Genomic DNA, 7,500 nt, shown 5'->3' on the forward strand with positions numbered 1-7,500 from the left:
TCGTAATATCTCGCCAAGTCCAGACCTCGGCGATAGGTAGTATCTGACACCGTCCGCTCGGGACTGACATCGACTTGGACTCGGGCTGATGATGGGGAGGCGTTTAAGGACGTGAACATTTTTCCTTATAAAAATTAAAGTCGACAATGAATATTGATTCTGATTACTGATTTACGCTTTAAAAACACATTAGAAGGCAACCAAATCGAATTTGAGGAAATTCCACGATCAGAAAATTTTTTTCGAAAAAAAAAAAAATCCGAAAAATATTTTTCGATTCCTATTACTGATTTACTCTTTTAGAACACATTAGGAGGCAACCAAATCAAATTTGAGAAAATTCCACAATCAGAAAATTTTTTTCGAAAAAAAAAAAAATTCGAGGACACCTCGGTCATGGCAAGTTATTTTCCACAATCCATTCCCCAATCGACGTACATCACAGAAAAAATCATCTCTCTAACTATCCTGGTTCAAAAGTTGTATCGGAACATTTTCACGTCGAAAATATATCTCTAAGTCCAGACCGATGCACAACGTAAACTAGGGCTGAACCGATGCACCACGTAATATCGGGCAGACCGATGCAGAACGTAAACTCGATCATACCGATGCTTCACGTAATCTCGATCTTACCGATGCACCACGTAAACAAGGGCAGACCGATGCAGAACGTAAAGTAGATCTTACCGATGCACCCCGTAATCTCGATCTTACCGATGCACCACGTAATCTCCATCTTACCGATGCACCACGTGAACTGGATCTTACCGATGCAGAACGTGAATTGGATCTTACCGATGCACCACGTAAACTCGATCATACCGATGCACCACGTAATCTCGGGCAGACCGATGCACAACGTGAATGACGATCGGGACCGGGGCGATCGGTCGTATCTGACACCGCCGGCTCGGTTCTAACATCGTCAATGAGTCGGGGTTGAAAAAAAGGACGTGAACATTTTTCCTTATAAAAATCAAACCCGATCATGGATTTTGATTCTGATTGTTGATTATCGCTATTAGAACATATAAGGAGGCAACCAAATCAAATTTGAGAAAATTCCACGATCAGAAAATTTTTTTCGAAAAAAAAAAAAAAATCGTAATCACCTCGGTCATGGCGAGTTATTTTCCGTATTTCATTCCACAATCAACGTACAACATAGAAGAAATCATCTCTCTAACTATCCTGGTTCAAAAGTTGTATCGGAACATTTCACGTCGTAATATCTCGCCAAGTCCAGACCTCGGCGATAGGTAGTATCTGACACCGTCCGCTCGGGACTGACATCGACTTGGACTCGGGCTGATGATGGGGAGGCGTTTAAGGACGTGAACATTTTTCCTTATAAAAATTAAAGTCGACAATGAATATTGATTCTGATTACTGATTTACGCTTTAAAAACACATTAGAAGGCAACCAAATCGAATTTGAGGAAATTCCACGATCAGAAAATTTTTTTCGAAAAAAAAAAAAATCCGAAAAATATTTTTCGATTCCTATTACTGATTTACTCTTTTAGAACACATTAGGAGGCAACCAAATCAAATTTGAGAAAATTCCACAATCAGAAAATTTTTTTCGAAAAAAAAAAAAATTCGAGGACACCTCGGTCATGGCAAGTTATTTTCCACAATCCATTCCCCAATCGACGTACATCACAGAAAAAATCATCTCTCTAACTATCCTGGTTCAAAAGTTGTATCGGAACATTTTCACGTCGAAAATATATCTCTAAGTCCAGACCGATGCACAACGTAAACTAGGGCTGAACCGATGCACCACGTAATATCGGGCAGACCGATGCAGAACGTAAACTCGATCATACCGATGCTTCACGTAATCTCGATCTTACCGATGCACCACGTAAACAAGGGCAGACCGATGCAGAACGTAAAGTAGATCTTACCGATGCACCACGTAATCTCGATCTTACCGATGCACCACGTAATCTCCATCTTACCGATGCACCACGTGAACTGGATCTTACCGATGCAGAACGTGAATTGGATCTTACCGATGCACCACGTAAACTCGATCATACCGATGCACCACGTAATCTCGGGCAGACCGATGCACAACGTAAATGACGATCGGGACCGGGGCGATCGGTCGTATCTGACACCGCCGGCTCGGTTCTAACATCGTCAATGAGTCGGGGTTGAAAAAAAGGACGTGAACATTTTTCCTTATAAAAATCAAACCCGATCATGGATTTTGATTCTGATTGTTGATTATCGCTATTAGAACATATAAGGAGGCAACCAAATCAAATTTGAGAAAATTCCACGATCAGAAAATTTTTTTCGAAAAAAAAAAAAAAATCGTAATCACCTCGGTCATGGCGAGTTATTTTCCGTATTTCATTCCACAATCAACGTACAACATAGAAGAAATCATCTCTCTAACTATCCTGGTTCAAAAGTTGTATCGGAACATTTCACGTCGTAATATCTCGCCAAGTCCAGACCTCGGCGATAGGTAGTATCTGACACCGTCCGCTCGGGACTGACATCGACTTGGACTCGGGCTGATGATGGGGAGGCGTTTAAGGACGTGAACATTTTTCCTTATAAAAATTAAAGTCGACAATGAATATTGATTCTGATTACTGATTTACGCTTTAAAAACACATTAGAAGGCAACCAAATCGAATTTGAGGAAATTCCACGATCAGAAAATTTTTTTCGAAAAAAAAAAAAATCCGAAAAATATTTTTCGATTCCTATTACTGATTTACTCTTTTAGAACACATTAGGAGGCAACCAAATCAAATTTGAGAAAATTCCACAATCAGAAAATTTTTTTCGAAAAAAAAAAAAATTCGAGGACACCTCGGTCATGGCAAGTTATTTTCCACAATCCATTCCCCAATCGACGTACATCACAGAAAAAATCATCTCTCTAACTATCCTGGTTCAAAAGTTGTATCGGAACATTTTCACGTCGAAAATATATCTCTAAGTCCAGACCGATGCACAACGTAAACTAGGGCTGAACCGATGCACCACGTAATATCGGGCAGACCGATGCAGAACGTAAACTCGATCATACCGATGCTTCACGTAATCTCGATCTTACCGATGCACCACGTAAACAAGGGCAGACCGATGCAGAACGTAAAGTAGATCTTACCGATGCACCACGTAATCTCGATCTTACCGATGCACCACGTAATCTCCATCTTACCGATGCACCACGTGAACTGGATCTTACCGATGCAGAACGTGAATTGGATCTTACCGATGCACCACGTAAACTCGATCTTACCGATGCACCACGTAATCTCAATCTTACCGATGCACCACGTGAACTGGATCTTACCGATGCAGAACGTGAATTGGATCTTACCGATGCACCACGTAAACTCGATCTTACCGATGCACCACGTAATCTCAATCTTACCGATGCACCACGTGAACTGGATCTTACCGATGCAGAACGTGAATTGGATCTTACCGATGCACCACGTAAACTCGATCTTACCGATGCACCACGTAATCTCAATCTCACCGATGCACCACGTGAACTGGATCTTACCGATGCAGAACGTGAATTGGATCTTACCGATGCACCACGTAAACTCGATCTTACCGATGCACCACGTAATCTCGATCTTACCGATGCACCACGTAATCTCAATCTTACCGATGCATCACGTAATCTCGATCTTACCGATGCAGAACGTAAACTCGATCATACCGATGCACCACGTTATCTCGGCAGACCGATGCAGAACGTAAAAAAAAAGCTTACAGCACGCGGTGTTCCCAAGCGGTCACCCATCCAAGTACTAACCGCGCCCGACGCTGCTTGGCTTCAGTGTTCTGACGAGAACTGGCAATTTCAGCGTGGTATGGCCGTAAACAACATATATTGCGATATTTTCTATGATATCTCACTTTTTGGGAGCGGAAAGGACGTGAACGTTTTTCCTCATAAAAAATGAAATAACTTTTGGATATTAATTCTGATTGTTGATTTAAGCTTTAAGAACACATTAGGACATATCTCAATGAAATTTGAGGGATTTCCGAAATCGAAAAATATTTTTCGAAAAAAAAAAAAAATCCCAGAAGACCTCGGTCATCTCAAGTTTATTTCCATATTCTATTACACAATCAACGTACATCACAAAAGGAACCATCTCTCTAACTATCACAGTTAAATTTTTGTATCGGAACATTTCACGTCGGAATATCTCGCTAAGTCCAGACCGGGGAGATCGGTCGCATCTGACACCGTCCGCTCCGGTCTAACATCGTCTTGGAGTCGGGGTAACGATGGAGAGGCGTTTAAGGACGTGAACATTTTTCCTTATAAAAATTAAAGTCGACAATGAATATTGATTCTGATTACTGATTTACTCTTTTAGAACACATTAGAAGGCAACGCAATCAGATTTGAGGAAATTTCAAGATCAGAAAATTTTTTTCGAAAAAAAAAAAAATTCAAGAACACCTGGGTCATGGCAAGTTATTTCCCACAATCCATTCCACAATCAACGTACAACATAGAAGAAATCATCTCTCTAACTATCCTGGTTCAAAAGTTGTATCGGAACATTTCACGTCGAAATACCTCGCCAAGTCCAGACCGGGGCGATAGGTAGTATCTGACACCGTCCGCTCGGGACTGACATCGACTTGGACTCGGGCTAATGATGGGGAGGCGTTTAAGGACGTGAACATTTTTCCTTATAAAAATTAAAGTCGACAATGAATATTGATTCTGATTACTGATTTACGCTTTAAAAACACATTAGAAGGCAACCAAATCAAATTTGAGGAAATTCCAAAATCAGAAAATTTTTTTTCAAAAAAAAAAAAATCCGAAAAATATTTTTCGATTCTGATTACTGATTTACTCTTTTAGAACACATTAGAAGGCAACGAAATCAAATTTGAGTAAAATCCAAAATCAGAAAATATTTTTCGAAAAAAAAAAAAAATTCGAGAACACCTCGGTCATGGCAAGTTATTTTCCACAATCCATTCCCCAATCAACGTACATCCCAGAAAAAATCATCTCTCTAACTATCCTGGTTCAAAAGTTGTATCGGAACATTTTCACGTCGAAAATATATCTCTAAGTCCAGACCGATGCAGAACGTAAACTCGATCATACCGATGCTTCACGTAATCTCGATCTTACCGATGCACAACGTAAACTAGATCACACCGATGCAGAACGTAAACTCGATCTCACCGATGCACCACGTGAACTGGATCTTACCGATGCAGAACGTGAATTGGATCTTACCGATGCACCACGTAAACTCGATCTTACCGATGCACCACGTAATCTCGATCTTACCGATGCACCACGTGAACTGGATCTTACCGATGCAGAACGTGAACTCGATCTTACCGATGCACCACGTAAACTAGGGCTGACCGATGCATCACGTAAACGACGATCGAGAGGCGCGAAAGGACGTGAACGTTTTTCATTATAAAAATTGAAATAAATGATAAATAATGATTCTGATTGTTGATTATCGTTTTTAATATGCATTAGTAGGCAACCAAATGAAATTTGAGGAAATTCCGATAACAGAAAATTTTTTCGAAAAAAAAAAAAATTCATGAAATCCTCGGTCATCGCAAAATATTTACCATATTCTGTTCGATAATCAACGTATATTTAAGAAGGAATCATATCTGTATCTATCTTGGTTCAAATTTTGTATCGGAACATTTTGACCAAAGTCCGAGCTTCGGCCGAAACAGACACCGCTGACCTGGCCTATCGATCGACCGAGAGTCGGGGATAGAGCGTAAGTGTTGTCTGGAGGGGAACCCTGTGCTCTCCTGACATATATAGGGAAGGTGGTCGCGTTGGGCGATGCAGAACGTTTGGATCGGGAATTATATTTTTGGTTCAGCTATTGGAATATGGTTTATTGTTGGTATATATTGGCGAAATAACGTTCTTACTGACTGGGGATATTCATAAAAATGAGTCCGGAGATTTTCAGATCGAAGTCCGAGTGATCCGACTTGGAAGGCGTGTTGGGTGGGTCGAGATGGCTTAGATCGATCAGACGAGGCGGGCTAAGTGTTGACGTCATGCATCGGTCCATTTTCAGATTGAGTCCGAGTAATCCGACTTTGAAAGAGTGTTGGGTGCGTCGAGACTGTTTAGATAGATCGGACGAGGCGGACTAGGTGTTAACGACATGCATCGGTATATTTTCTGATCGGAGTCCGAAGAAATCGGCCCTAGTAGGCGCAGCGGACGGTCGAGACGGCCTCGGTGGGTCGGATCGATCGGGAAAAGTTTGCTAAATCGTGTCTGGAGGGGAACCTTGGGTTCTCCTGACATATATAGGGGATAAGGTTTGGGTGAACGATTCTTCACGTAAAAGTTGAGTAATTTATTTTTCGATAAGCTTTTGGATATTGATGAGAAGTATATGTATATCTTCGATTAAAAGAATTCTTACCGTCTCGATGTATATTATATTAGATATATAAGAAATAGTTAACGTGATGCATCGGCCGATTTCCGGATCGGAGTTCGAGAGATGCGACTTTCGATGCGCGATGGGTGGATCGAGACGGCCTAGATCGATCGGACGAGGCGGACTAGGTGTTAACGACATGCATCGGCGGATTTTCTGATCGGAGTCCGAAGAAATCAGCTCTAGTAGGCGCGGCGAACGGTCGAAACGGCCTCGATCGATCGGACGAGGCGGACTAGGTGTTAACGACATGCATCGGCGGATTTTCTGATCGGAGTCCGAAGAAATCAGCTCTAGTAGGCGCGGCGAACGGTCGAAACGGCCTCGGTGGGTCGGATCGATCGGGAAAAGTTTGCTAAATCGTGTCTGGAGGGGAATCCGGGGTTCTCCTGACATATATAGAAGGGGTGGAGAATGGGTCCTGTCCTAGACTGTTTGGAGTTCTTTTTAGGATGATATTCAGTTGGTAAGTGGTAGACCCGAATCCGACCTCGGCGTTTGGGTACTGGCAAGGTGTGTTGGTTTCGGCTTTCGCATCTTGGGTCGCTTTCGTCAACCTCATGCAGCGAGGTCGCGGTCCGCTTCGTCTCTTTGTAGTCGAATGGCCTTTAAGCGACCAACCTTAAAATCGTGATCCTCTGCCCGTTGCGGGTTATGTTCACAAAAAATTTGCAACCACTCAATTCGTTCCGAGCGACAAATATTGTTGAATCTCGAATCACCGTGTCGTTATATTCACATGTATAGCGAAGGGTCGAGATGGAATGTGTATAAGAAATTAGTTGATAGCCGGGGGTTCGTATTATATATGGACGCCTTGGCGAGGGATTGTTTCTAGAAACTTTCTCATTTTTGATCGGTGTTTTGTCCGAGATGATGATGATGTATATATAGCTTGAGTCTCATGCTGACTGGGGGCTGTTACGTCGTTTCGTCGAGGACTTGCACTTACTGATGTGCGGCGCTAGTCGAAGTCAATCGACATGGCTAGTGCCACATGACGAGAGGCGAACGGGTTTGGCCATAC

The 7,500-nt window shown here is 42.2% G+C and overlaps 1 non-coding gene across 1 annotated transcript; it reads right to left on the reverse strand.

Moving 5' to 3' along the window:
* Positions 1–3,756: 3,756 nt before the first annotated feature.
* On the reverse strand, positions 3,757–3,875 carry LOC123688312. The gene has a single exon (XR_006749840.1). It is a non-coding gene; the product is annotated as a 5S ribosomal RNA (ribosomal RNA).
* Positions 3,876–7,500: the final 3,625 nt, after the last annotated feature.

Source organism: Harmonia axyridis, chromosome X (assembly GCF_914767665.1).
Source record: "Harmonia axyridis chromosome X, icHarAxyr1.1, whole genome shotgun sequence".
Taxonomy (NCBI): Eukaryota; Metazoa; Arthropoda; class Insecta; order Coleoptera; family Coccinellidae; genus Harmonia; species Harmonia axyridis.